The sequence below is a fragment of the Salvelinus alpinus genome, chromosome 11, assembly GCF_045679555.1.
Source record: "Salvelinus alpinus chromosome 11, SLU_Salpinus.1, whole genome shotgun sequence".
In the NCBI taxonomy this organism is placed as follows: domain Eukaryota; kingdom Metazoa; phylum Chordata; class Actinopteri; order Salmoniformes; family Salmonidae; genus Salvelinus; species Salvelinus alpinus.
This window is the reverse complement of record NC_092096.1, coordinates 16,394,445-16,409,329: the sequence shown is the minus strand read 5'-3', so window position 1 is coordinate 16,409,329 and position 14,885 is coordinate 16,394,445. Positions and strand designations below refer to the sequence as shown.

The 14,885-nt window shown below is 47.5% G+C and overlaps 1 protein-coding gene across 5 annotated transcripts in view; it reads left to right on the top strand.

Moving 5' to 3' along the window:
• LOC139533638 (ELKS/Rab6-interacting/CAST family member 1-like) overlaps positions 1–14,885 on the top strand; it is a 619,530-nt gene that overhangs the window by 300,776 nt on the left and 303,869 nt on the right. The gene's annotated exons all lie outside the window — the stretch shown is intronic.

The following is a 14,885-nucleotide window of genomic DNA, read 5'->3' as shown; positions in this document are numbered from 1 at the left end:
GGTTCCCACTGAGAGATGAGAGGATCAGAATCCCCACCGCTTTAGTGAGAAGGCTTATCCTTAGGGGGCCTCAGTGTGTGTGTGTGTGTGTGTGTGTGTGTGTGTGTGTGTGTGTGTGTGTGTGTGTGTGTGTGTGTGTGTGTGTGTGTGTGTGTGTGTGTGTGTGTGTGTGTGTGTGTGTGTGTGTGTGTGTGTGTGTGTGTGTGTGTGTGTGTGTGTGTGTGTGTGTCAAATTAACACCTTCCCACCTCCTCCTTTCTCGTCACAAACCTGTGAATAAAATGAATACAAATGAATTATTATAAAACCATCATTATAAAACCAAATGAACTATCCTGAGAATGCAGACAGTGGTGCAGCTAAGGATACCTAGTGTGTCTCATTATGGCACAGATGTTACCTCTACTCTCAGTCTCAACTCCTCTCTCCTCCCCTCTCCTCTCCTCTCTCCTCCCCTCTCCTCCCCTCCTCTCCTCTCTCCTCCCCTCCTCTCTCCTCCCCTCCTCTCCCCTCTCCTCCCCTCCTGTCCTCCCCTCCCCTCTCCTCCCCTCCTCTCCTCTCTCCTCCCCTCCTCTCTCCTCCCCTCCTGTCCTCCCCTCCTCTCCTCTCTCCTCCTCTCTCCTCCCCTCTCCTCCCTTCCTCTCCTCTCTCCTCCCCTCCCTTCCTCTCCTCTATCCTCCCCTCCCCTCCTCTCTCCTTCCATCCCCCCACATCCTCTTTCCTCTCACCTCCCCTCCCATCCTCTCCCCTCCTCTCTCCTCCCCTCACATCCTCTCTCCTCCCCTCACATCGTCTCTCCTCCCCTCACATCCTCTCTCCTCCCCTCCCCTCCCCTCCCCTCACATCCTCTCTCCTCCCCTCACATCGTCTCTCCTCCTCTCACATCCCCTCCCCTCCCCTCCCCTCCCCTCCCCTCTCGTTTCCACTCCTCCATTTCTGTCTGTCTATCAGAGACCCTTGATGTCTAGTGATATTGAGCAGTAGGTTGTGGTAATAGCTAAGCTACAGACCAGGGGTCAGGAATTACAACCAGCCAATAGCTTAGCTCAGCCCAGTGTACACTAGCACAGTGAGGGGAGAGAGATAGTGATAGCACAGTGAGGGGAGAGAGATAGTGATAGCACAGTGAGGGGAGAGAGATAGTGATAGCACAGTGAGGGGATAGATGGTGATAGCACAGTGAGGAGAGAGATGGTGATAGCACAGTGAGGAGAGAGATGGTGATAGCACAGTGAGGGGAGAGATGGTGATAGCACAGTGAGGGGAGAGATGGTGATAGCACAGTGAGGGGAGAGAGATAGTGATAGCACAGTGAGGAGAGAGATAGTGATAGCACAGTGAGGGGAGAGAGATAGTGGTAGCACAGTGAGGGGATAGATGGTGATAGCACAGTGAGGGGAGAGATGGTGATAGCACAGTGAGGGGAGAGATGGTGATAGCACAGTGAGGGGAGAGATGGTGATAGCACAGTGAGGGGAGAGAGATAGTGATAGCACAGTGAGGAGAGAGAGATGATGATAACACAGTGAGGGGATAGATGGTGATAGCATAGTGAGGGGAGAGATGGTGATAGCACAGTGAGGGGAGAGATGGTGATAGCACAGTGAGGGGAGAGATGGTGATAGCACAGTGAGGGGAGAGAGATAGTGATAGCACAGTGAGGGGAGAGAGATGGTGATAGCACAGTGAGGGGAGAGAGATGGTGATAGCACAGTGAGGGGAGAGAGATGATGATAGCACAGTGAGGGGAGAGAGATGATGATAGCACAGTGAGGGGAGAGAGATGGTGATAGCATAGTGAGGGGAGAGAGATGGTGATAGCACAGTGAGGGGAGAGATGGTGATAGCACAGTGAGGGGAGAGATGGTGATAGCATAGTGAGGGGAAAGAGATAGCGATATCACAGTGAGGGGAGAGAGATGGTGATAGCACAGTGAGGGGATAGATGGTGATAGCACAGTGAGGGGAGAGATGGTGATAGCACAGTGAGGGGAGAGATGGTGATAGCACAGTGAGGGGAGAGATGGTGATAGCACAGTGAGGGGAGAGATGGTGATAGCACAGTGAGGGGAGAGAGATGATGATAGCACAGTGAGGGGAGAGAGATGGTGATAGCACAGTGAGGGGAGAGATGGTGATAGCACATTGAGGGGAAAGAGATAGCGATATCACAGTGAGGGGTGAGAGATAGTGATATCACAGTGAGGGGAGATACAGTGGGGAGAACAAGTATTTGATACACTGCCGATTTTGCAGGTTTTCCTACTTACAAAGCATGTAGAGGTCTGTAATTTTTATCATAGGTACACTTCAACTGTGAGAGACGGAATCTAAAACAAAAATCCAGAAAATCATATTGTATGATTTTTAAATAATTAATTTGCATTTTATTGCATGACATAAGTATTTGATCACCTACCAACCAGTAAGAATTCCGGCTCTCACAGACCTGTTAGTTTTTCTTTAAGAAGCCCTCCTGTTCTCCACTCATTACCTGTATTAACTGCACCTGTTTGAACTCGTTACCTGTATAAAAGACACCTGTCCACACACAATCAAACAGATTCCAACCTCTCCACAATGGCCAAGACCAGAGAGCTGTGTAAGGACATCAGGGATAAAATTGTAGACCTGCACAAGGCTGGGATGGGCTACAGGACAATAGGCAAGCAGCTTGGTGAGAAGGAAACAACTGTTGGCGCAATTATTAGAAAATGGAAGAAGTTCAAGATGACGGTCAATCACCCTCGGTCTGGGGCTCCATGCAAGATTTCACCTCGTGGGGCATCAATGATCATGAGGAAGGTGAGGGATCAGCCCAGAACTACACGGCAGGACCTGGTCAATGACCTGAAGAGAGCTGGGACCACAGTCTCAAAGAAAACCATTAGTAACACACTACGCCGTCATGGATAAAAATCCTGCAGCGCACGCAAGGTCCCCCTGCTCAAGCCAGCGCATGTCCAGGCCCGTCTGAAGTTTGCCAATGACCATCTGGATGATCCAGAGGAGGAATGGGAGAAGGTCATGTGGTCTGATGAGACAAAAATAGAGCTTTTTGGTCTAACTCCACTCGCCGTGTTTGGAGGAAGAAGAAGTATGAGTACAACCCCAAGAACACCATCCCAACCGTGAAGCATGGAGGTGGAAACATCATTCTTTGGGGATGCTTTTCTGCAAAGGGGACAGGACGACTGCACCGTATTGAGGGGAGGATGGATGGGGCCATGTATCGCGAGATCTTGGCCAACAACCTCCTTCCCTCAGTAAGAGCATTGAAGATGGGTCGTGGCTGGGTCTTCCAGCATGACAACGACACGAAGCACACAGCCATGGCAACTAAGGAGTGGCTCCGTAAGAAGCATCTCAAGGTCCTGGAGTGGCCTAGCCAGTCTCCAGACCTGAACCCAATAGAAAATCTTTGGAGGGAGCTGAAAGTCCGTATTGCCCAGCGACAGCCCCGAAACCTGAAGGATCTGGAGAAGATCTGTAGGGAGGAGTGGGCCAAAATCCCTGCTGCAGTGTGTGCAAACCTAGTCAAGAACTACAGGAAACGTATGATCTCTGTAATTGCAAACAAAGGTTTCTGTACCAAATATTAAGTTCTGCTTTTCTGATGTATCAAATACTTATGTCATGCAATAAAATGCAAATTAATTACTTAAAAATCATACAATGTGATTTTCTGGATTTTTGTTTTAGATTCCGTCTCTCATAGTTGAAGTGTACCTATGATAATAATTACAGACCTCTACATGCTTTGTAAGTAGGAAAACCTGCAAAATCGGCAGTGTATCAAATACTTGTTCTCCCCACTGTATATAGTGATAGTACATTTAGGGGAGATAGATATTGATAGCACAGTGAGGGGAGAGAGATAGTGATATCACAGTGAGGGGAAAGAGATAGCGATAGCACAGTGAGGGGTGAGATATAGTGATATCACAGTGAGGGGAGATATATAGTGATAGTACATTTAGGGGAGATAGATATTGATAGCACAGTGAGGGGAGAGAGATAGTGATATCACAGTGAGGGGAAAGAGATAGCGATAGCACAGTGAGGGGAAAGAGATAGCGATAGCACAGTGAGGGGTGATAGATAGTGATAGCACAGTGAGGGGAAAGAGATAGTGATATCACAGTGAGGGGAAAGAGATAGCGATAGCACAGTGAGGGGTGATAGATAGTGATAGCACAGTGAGGGGAGAGAGATAGTGATAGCAGGGTACTGACTGGTTATATCTATTGTACCTCTCCCTCTATCTACCTGCTCTCTCTGGCGAGTTACACTGACTCCTCTCAGTGGTGTGTGTGTGTGTGTGTGTGTGTGTGTTATTGTGTATCTGCGTCGGCATAATCCCTTTAGTTAGGCATAGTGGGATGGGAGAACGGTGGAAGGGGTGTGTGTGTGTGTGCAGAACGGTGACTACAGTCCTGTTATGTAGAGGCTGGTTGGGGCTCTCTCTGACTATAGTGCTGTTATCTACACACCACTCTGGTCTCTGACTACAGTCCTGTTATCTACACACCACTCTGGTCTCTCTGACTACAGTCCTGTTATCTACACACCACTCTGGTCTCTCTGACTACAGTCCTGTTATCTACACACCACTCTGGTCTCTCTGACTACAGTCCTGTTATCTACACACCACTCTGGTCTCTCTGACTACAGTCCTGTTATCTACACACCACTCTGGTCTCTCTGACTACAGTCCTGTTATCTACACACCACTCTGGTCTCTCTGACTACAGTCCTGTTATCTACACACCACTCTGGTCTCTGACTACAGTCCTGTTATCTACACACCACTCTGGTCTCTCTGACTACAGTCCTGTTATCTACACACCACTCTGGTCCCTCTGACTACAGTCCTGTTATCTACACACCACTCTGGTCTCTCTGACTACAGTCCTGTTATCTACACACCACTCTGGTCTCTCTGACTACAGTCCTGTTATCTACACACCACTCTGGTCTCTCTGACTACAGTCCTGTTATCTACACACCACTCTGGTCTCTCTGACTACAGTCCTGTTATCTACACACCACTCTGGTCTCTCTGACTACAGTCCTGTTATCTACACACCACTCTGGTCTCTCTGACTACAGTCCTGTTATCTACACACCACTCTGGTCTCTCTGACTACAGTCCTGTTATCTACACACCACTCTGGTCTCTGACTACAGTCCTGTTATCTACACACCACTCTGGTCTCTCTGACTACAGTCCTGTTATCTACACACCACTCTGGTCTCTCTGACTACAGTCCTGTTATCTACACACCACTCTGGTCTCTCTGACTACAGTCCTGTTATCTACACACCACTCTGGTCTCTCTGACTACAGTCCTGTTATCTACACACCACTCTGGTCTCTCTGACTACAGTCCTGTTATCTACACACCACTCTGGTCCCTCTGACTACAGTCCTGTTATCTACACACCACTCTGGTCCCTCTGACTACAGTCCTGTTATCTACACACCACTCTGGTCTCTCTGACTACAGTCCTGTTATCTACACACCACTCTGGTCTCTCTGACTACAGTCCTGTTATCTACACACCACTGTGGTCTCTCTGACTACAGTCCTGTTATCTACACACCACTCTGGTCTCTCTGACTACAGTCCTGTTATCTACACACCACTCTGGTCTCTCTGACTACAGTCCTGTTATCTACACACCACTCTGGTCTCTGACTACAGTCCTGTTATCTACACACCACTCTGGTCTCTCTGACTACAGTCCTGTTATCTACACACCACTCTGGTCTCTCTGACTACAGTCCTGTTATCTACACACCACTCTGGTCTCTCTGACTACAGTCCTGTTATCTACACACCACTCTGGTCTCTCTGACTACAGTCCTGTTATCTACACACCACTCTGGTCTCTCTGACTACAGTCCTGTTATCTACACACCACTCTGGTCCCTCTGACTACAGTCCTGTTATCTACACACCACTCTGGTCCCTCTGACTACAGTCCTGTTATCTACACACCACTCTGGTCCCTCTGACTACAGTCCTGTTATCTACACACCACTCTGGTCTCTCTGACTACAGTCCTGTTATCTACACACCACTCTGGTCTCTCTGACTACAGTCCTGTTATCTACACACCACTCTGGTCTCTCTGACTACAGTCCTGTTATCTACACACCACTCTGGTCTCTCTGACTACAGTCCTGTTATCTACACACCACTCTGGTCTCTCTGACTACAGTCCTGTTATCTACACACCACTCTGGTCTCTGACTACAGTCCTGTTATCTACACACCACTCTGGTCTCTCTGACTACAGTCCTGTTATCTACACACCACTCTGGTCTCTCTGACTACAGTCCTGTTATCTACACACCACTCTGGTCTCTCTGACTACAGTCCTGTTATCTACACACCACTCTGGTCTCTCTGACTACAGTCCTGTTATCTACACACCACTCTGGTCTCTCTGACTACAGTCCTGTTATCTACACACCACTCTGGTCCCTCTGACTACAGTCCTGTTATCTACACACCACTCTGGTCCCTCTGACTACAGTCCTGTTATCTACACACCACTCTGGTCCCTCTGACTACAGTCCTGTTATCTACACACCACTCTGGTCTCTCTGACTACAGTCCTGTTATCTACACACCACTCTGGTCTCTCTGACTACAGTCCTGTTATCTACACACCACTCTGGTCTCTCTGACTACAGTCCTGTTATCTACACACCACTCTGGTCTCTGACTACAGTCCTGTTATCTACACACCACTCTGGTCTCTGACTACAGTCCTGTTATCTACACACCACTCTGGTCTCTCTGACTACAGTCCTGTTATCTACACACCACTCTGGTCTCTGACTACAGTCCTGTTATCTACACACCACTCTGGTCCCTCTGACTACAGTCCTGTTATCTACACACCACTCTGGTCTCTCTGACTACAGTCCTGTTATCTACACACCACTCTGGTCTCTCTGACTACAGTCCTGTTATCTACACACCACTCTGGTCTCTCTGACTACAGTCCTGTTATCTACACACCACTCTGGTCTCTCTGACTACAGTCCTGTTATCTACACACCACTCTGGTCTCTCTGACTACAGTCCTGTTATCTACACACCACTCTGGTCTCTCTGACTACAGTCCTGTTATCTACACACCACTCTGGTCTCTCTGACTACAGTCCTGTTATCTACACACCACTCTGGTCTCTCTGACTACAGTCCTGTTATCTACACACCACTCTGGTCTCTCTGACTACAGTCCTGTTATCTACACACCACTCTGGTCTCTCTGACTACAGTCCTGTTATCTACACACCACTCTGGTCTCTCTGACTACAGTCCTGTTATCTACACACCACTCTGGTCTCTCTGACTACAGTCCTGTTATCTACACACCACTCTGGTCCCTCTGACTACAGTCCTGTTATCTACACACCACTCTGGTCCCTCTGACTACAGTCCTGTTATCTACACACCACTCTGGTCCCTCTGACTACAGTCCTGTTATCTACACACCACTCTGGTCTCTCTGACTACAGTCCTGTTATCTACACACCACTCTGGTCTCTCTGACTACAGTCCTGTTATCTACACACCACTCTGGTCTCTCTGACTACAGTCCTGTTATCTACACACCACTCTGGTCTCTCTGACTACAGTCCTGTTATCTACACACCACTCTGGTCTCTCTGACTACAGTCCTGTTATCTACACACCACTCTGGTCTCTGACTACAGTCCTGTTATCTACACACCACTCTGGTCTCTCTGACTACAGTCCTGTTATCTACACACCACTCTGGTCTCTCTGACTACAGTCCCGTTATCTACACACCACTCTGGTCTCTCTGACTACAGTCCTGTTATCTACACACCACTCTGGTCTCTCTGACTACAGTCCTGTTATCTACACACCACTCTGGTCTCTCTGACTACAGTCCTGTTATCTACACACCACTCTGGTCCCTCTGACTACAGTCCTGTTATCTACACACCACTCTGGTCCCTCTGACTACAGTCCTGTTATCTACACACCACTCTGGTCCCTCTGACTACAGTCCTGTTATCTACACACCACTCTGGTCTCTCTGACTACAGTCCTGTTATCTACACACCACTCTGGTCTCTCTGACTACAGTCCTGTTATCTACACACCACTCTGGTCTCTGACTACAGTCCTGTTATCTACACACCACTCTGGTCTCTGACTACAGTCCTGTTATCTACACACCACTCTGGTCAGAGTGTTTTGAATGTACTCTTCTGTATTTGTCTGTGTGGAACAGAGAGAGGAGGCCCCAGGCAGACAGGCAGCTCTCCTGTCTCCTTCCCCCAGGGCAGGGCTCTCCTCCTGGGGCAGACGGGGTGGCCTTGCGTGCCTCTAGCCTGGTGTTACCCTTCCACCCTCCGCCACATGGGATGTGTTATGTAGATTTCATTTAACAGCAGAAAGAACTGTCCCAAATGGCCCCCTATTACCAGAGGGCTCTGGTCTAAAGTAGTGCACTATATAGGGCTCTGGTCTAAAGTAGTGCACTATATAGGGAATAGGGCTCTGGTCTAAAGTAGTGCACTATATAGGGCTCTGGTCTAAAGTAGTGCACTATATAGGGCTCTGGTCTAAAGTAGTGCACTATATAGGGCTCTGGTCTAAAGTAGTGCACTATGTAGGGAATAGGGCTCTGGTCTAAAGTAGTGCACTATATAGGGAATAGGGCTCTGGTCTAAAGTAGTGCACTATATAGGGCTCTGGTCTAAAGTAGTGCACTATGTAGGGAATAGGGCTCTGGTCTAAAGTAGTGCACTATATAGGGAATAGGGCTCTGGTCTAAAGTAGTGCACTATATAGGGAATAGGGCTCTGGTCTAAAGTAGTGCACTATGTAGGGAATAGGGCCCTGGTCTAAAGTAGTGCACTATATAGGGAATAGGGCCCTGGTCTAAAGTAGTGCACTATATAGGGAATCGGGCCCTGGTCTAAAGTAGTGCACTACATAGGGAATAGGGCTCTGGTCTAAAGTAGTGCACTATATAGGGCTCTGGTCTAAAGTAGTGCACTATGTAGGGAATAGGGCTCTGGTCTAAAGTAGTGCACTATATAGGGAATAGGGCCCTGGTCTAAAGTAGTGCACTATATAGGGAATAGGCTACCATTTGGAGTCCAGCCACAGTCTATCAGGTTCCTAGAAACTCCCAGAGATTTATTTGTTGAAGATGTGACCTCTTCACCTCAAACCAGATTCAATTCTGACAGAATCTGTTTCAGCTGAAAATGGAGACGAAGAAAAAGAGGAATCCAGCCATAGCGTGTGTGTGTGTGTGTGTGTGTGTGTGTGTGTGTGTGTGTGTGTGTGTGTGTGTGTGTGTGTGTGTGTGTGTGTGTGTGTGTGTGTGTGTGTGTGTGTGTGTGTGTGTGTGTGTGTGTGTGTGTGCGTGCGTGCGTGCGTGCGTGCGTGCGTGCGTGCGTGCGTGCGTGCGTGCGTGCGTGCGTGCGCGTGCGTGCGTCAAATCAACCCTGTGTTTTGGGCGTCCATGAGAATATTGAAAAGCATAAATCGGCACAGGAACAGTCTTCTCACTGACCCATTTCAGGGTTCTGGTTTCACCACAGATACTTATTAACGACAGAGTAGTAGAGGAATAGATGAAAGAGGGAGAGAGAGAGAGAATGAGGGACGGACTAAGGAGGCCAGAGAAAGAGGTGAAGAGAGAGATACGAGACAGAAAGAGAGAGAGAGACACGAGACAGAAAGAGAGAGAGAGATACGAGACAGAAAGAGAGAGAGAGATACGAGACAGAAAGAGAGAGAGAGACACGAGACAGAAAGAGAGAGAGAGATACGAGACAGAAAGAGAGAGAGAGATACGAGACAGAAAGAGAGAGAGAGACACGAGACAGAAAGAGAGAGAGAGATACGAGACAGAAAGAGAGAGAGAGATACGAGACAGAAAGAGAGAGAGAGATACACGAAAGAGAAAGAAGTAACAAAGGAAGGAAGAAGGAGGCCAGAAGAGAGAGAGTGAGAGAGAGAGAATGAGGGAGGAGGAAGGCCAGAGAAAGAGGTGAAGAGAGAGAGAGAATGAGGGAGGAGGAAGGCCAGAGAAAGAGGTGAAGAGAGAGAGAGAGAGAATGAGGGAGGAGGAAGGCCAGAGAAAGAGGTGAAGAGAGAGAGAGAAAGAATGAGGGAGGAGGAAGGCCAGAGAAAGAGGTGAGGAGAGAGAGATAATGAGGGAGGAGCAAGGCCAGAGAATGAGGTGAAGAGAGAGAGAGAGACAGGAAAACAGAGGGTCATAAATCTGTGTGTGGAGCGTTTCATAACACAGGGCTCTCTGAGCTCAGTATAGAGGCTGGTTGGGGCTCAGAGCAGTACATTAACACAGTGAGTTATGAGGGTGACCTGATGCTGAATGCTTTCCCAGGCTGAACGCCACACTCTGACCTGCCAGCAGAGGGCAGCACCACTGATGAGAGCCTTGATGCACCCAGTTGGTTTCACCTCTGGTTTCACAACAACTCCATCTCTATGGTTACTGTTGCTCTTCCACCCTGACGGGTTTGAGGAGTGGAAGCTGATCCCAGAGCTGTACCTAACGGTACCAACTTCTACCTGGATGAGAGGTTTTGATACTCCATCGGCCTGTATATCAGCCTCAATACGAGTCTATGTACGGTGCAGTTGTCTGTATATCAGCCTCAATATGAGTATGTGTAGGGTGCAGTTGTCTGTATATCAGCCTCAATATGAGTCTATGTAGGGTGCAGTTGTCTGTATATCAGCCTCAATATGAGTCTATGTACGGTGCAGTTGTCTGTATATCAGCCTCAATATGAGTCTATGTAGGGTGCAGTTGTCTGTATATCAGCCTCAATATGAGTCTATGTAGGGTGCAGTTGTCTGTATATCAGCCTCAATATGGGTATGTGTACGGTGCAGTTGTCTGTATATCAGCCTCAATATGAGTCTATGTACTGTGCAGTTGTCTGTATATCAGCCTCAATATGAGTCTATGTACGGTGCAGTTGTCTGTATATCAGCCTCAATATGTGTCTATGTACGGTGCAGTTGCCTGTATATCAGCCTCTATATGAGTCTATGTACGGTGCAGTTTCCTGTATATCAGCCTCAATATGAGTCTATGTAGGGTGCAGTTGTCTGTATATCAGCCTCAATATGAGTCTATGTACGGTGCAGTTGTCTGTATATCAGCCTCAATATGAGTCTATGTAGGGTGCATTTGTCTGTATATCAGCCTCAATATGAGTCTATGTACGGTGTCTGTATATCAGCCTCAATATGAGTCTATGTACGGTGCAGTTGTCTGTATATCAGCCTCAATATGAGTCTATGTACGGTGCATTTGTCTGTATATCAGCCTCAATATGAGTCTATGTACGGTGCATTTGGAAAGTATTCAGACCCCTTCCCTTTTTCCACATTTTGTTACGTTACAGCCTTATTCTAAAATTGTTTAAATAAAACATTCTCCTCATCAATCTACACACACTACCCCATAACGACAAAGCAACAACTGTTTAATTTGTTTTATATATAATGTATATAATGTGTATATATATTATTATTTAATTTTTAATTTTTTTATGAAATACTGTATTTACATAAGTATTCAGACTCTTGAACTCAGGTGCATCCTGTTTCCATTGATCATCCTTGAGATGTTTCTACAACTTGATTGGAGTCTACCTGTGGTAAATTCAATTGATTGGACATGACTTGGAAAAGCACACACCTGTCTATATAAGGTCCCACAGTTGACAGTGCATGTCTGAGCAAAAACCAAGCCATGAATTGGGGCTCTCCGGGAATTGTCCGGAGAGCTCAGATACAGGATTGTGTTGAGGCACAGATCTGGGGAAGGGTACCAAAACATTTATGTATCATTGAATGTCCCCAAGAACACAGTGGCCTCCATCATTGTTAAATGGAAAAAGTTTGGAACCACCAAGACTCTTCCTAGAGCTGGCCGCCCGGCCAAACTGAGCATTCAGGGGAGAAGGGCCTTGGTCAGGGAGGTGACCAAGAACCCGATTGTCACTCTGACAGGGCTCCAGGGTTCCTCTGTGGAGATCGGAGAACCTTCCAGAAGGACAACCATCTCTGCAGTACACCACCAATCAGATGGAAGCCACTCCTCAGTAAAAGACACATGACATCCTGCTTGGACTTTACCTAAAGGACTCTTAGACTATAAGAAACATGATTGGTCTGATGAAACCAAGATTGAACTCTTTGGCCTGAATTCCAAGCATCACATCTGGAGGAAACCTGGCACCATCCCTACGGTGAAGCATGGTGGTGGCAGCATCATGCTGTGGGGACGTTTTTCCGCGGCAGGGACTGGGAGACTTGTCAGGATCGAGGGAAAGATGAACAGAGCAAAGTACAGAGAGATCCTTGATGAAAACCTGCTCCAGAGCGCTCTGGACCTCTGACTGGGGCGAAGGTTCACCCTCCATCAGGACAAAGACCCTAAGCACACAGCCAAGACAACAAAGGAGTGGATTCGGGACAAGTCTCTGAATGTCCTTGAGTGGCCCAGCCAGAGCCTGGACTTCGAACATCTCTGGAGAGACCTGAAAATAGCTGTGCAGCGATGCTCCCCATCCAACCTGACAGAGCTTGAGAGGATCTGCAGAGAAGAATGGGAGAAACTCCCCAAATACAGGTGTGCCAAGCTTGTAGCATCATACCCAAGAAGACTCAAGGCCGTAATTGCTGCCAAAGGTGCTTCAACAAAGTACTGAGTAAAGGGTCTGAATACTTATGTAAATGTGATATTTCCATTTTTTTTTTTTTATGTTATTATTATATATTTTTTTGCTTTGTTATTATGGGGTATTGTGATGTCATTATGGGGTATTGTGATGTCATTATGGGTGTCACGATCGTCGTAAGAAGCGGACCAAAGCGCAGCGTGGTTTGAATACATTCTTCTAAGTTTAATGAAGAACACTTACACAAAAACAAACAAAACGAATAAGACGAACGTGGCCGCTATATAAACACTGTGCAAACATGCAACATAACATAGACAATAACCCACAACCCACAATACAAAACAGGCTACCTAAATATGGTTCCCAATCAGAGACAACGCAAAACACCTGTCTCTGATTGAGAACCATATCAGGCCAAACACATAGAAATAGACAAACCAGACAAACAACATAGAATGCCCACTCAGATCACACCCTGACCAAACAAAACATACAAAGCAAACTATGGTCAGGGCGTGACAATGGGGTATTGTAATGTCATTATGGGGTATTGTAATGTCATTATGGGGTATTGTGAGGTCATTATGGGGTATTGTGAGGTCATTATGGGGTATCGTGATGTCATCATGGGCTATTGTGATGTCATCATGGGCTATTGTGATGTCATTATTGGGTATTGTCATGTCATCATGGGGTATTGTGATGTCATCATGGGGTATGTGATGTCAATTTGGGGTATTGTGTTTAGATTGATGAGGAAAACATAAACAATGTAATCCATTTTAGAATAAGGCTGTAATGTAACAAAATGTGGAAAAAGTCAAGGGGTCTGAATACTTTCTGAAGGCACTGTATGTCCATGTATTCAGCCTGAGAGGATGTCTGATCTAGAGGGCTGATACGACTACACCATGACCACAGTCAGAGAGAGCAGCACTGTTTCCACTGAGTGTTACTGGTGTACATGCAGACTGTGTAAAGTGATCCAGTCCCCAGAGCGGAGCTAGGTGTTGAGGCTGAAAGGACCTCTTAGGACTGGCTTTATGGGAAAATATACGAGCCACTGGAGATCAGAGAGGTAGGGGGGAGAGAGGAGAGAGAGAGGGGGATGGGAAGAGAGAGAGATGGAGAGAGAGAGGGATAGAGAGAGAGAGGGATGGAGAGAGAGAGGGGGAGAGAGAGAGGGGGAGAGAGAGGGATGGAGAGAGGGAGAGAGAGAGAGAGAGAGAGAGAGAGAGAGAGAGTGAGGGGGAGAGAGAGGGGAGAGAGAGAGAGCGAGAGTGAGGGGGAGAGAGAGTGAGGGGTAGGGGGGTATAGGATAGCCTGACCACTCCGGGGCGTTGAAGCCACTAGCCACAGGTCTCTCTCTCCCTCTCTCTTCCCTCTCCAGGCCGGTCTCGGGGTAAACCACAGCATTCTCCAGCCCGTGAGAAACACCCAGAACCAAGCTCCTCCATCCTCCTCCAACCGTCCTCCTCTGTCCAATACATAAACCTGCCATAGCACAGTGATTTACTCCCTGTATACCACGCTCCTACGCTCCTCTGGTTACTAACAATGTGACATGATGGAATTAGATGGACGATGGAAACAGAGGGATGGAGGGAGAGAGAGGGAGAGGGGGAGGGAGGGAGAGCACTATAAGGAGAACATAGAAGGACTGTTCATTTTTCATCCTTAAAGTAGCTCTCATTGTTACAGTAGTTATGTACTGTTAAACACACACACACACTAACGTTTACACACACACACGTGCACACACACACACAGTGGGACACTGTAGATCAATATCTGTCAATACTGAGACTATTATCAGTGGAGGGATGTCAGTGAATCTCCTCTGATTCCTGGTTTCTCTCTCTCTCCCTGTGTCTTCAACTCTCCCCCTCCTTTCTCCGTCTCTCTCTCTCTCTCCCTGTGTGTCTTCAACTCTCCCCTACACAACCTCATTATCTACATTCACTGTCCTGTCTCCTTCCCTCCTCTCCCCCTCCTTTATTCTTCTCTCTCTCTCTCTCTGTCTTTTTTCCTCATTCTCACCTTCTTTCTCTCCGCTCACCACTTCACTCCTTCCCTCTCTCCGTGTTGCCGTGGGATACTGTCCTCTCTCTGCCTGTCATCTCTCACCTCTCGCTCTCCATCCATCTTG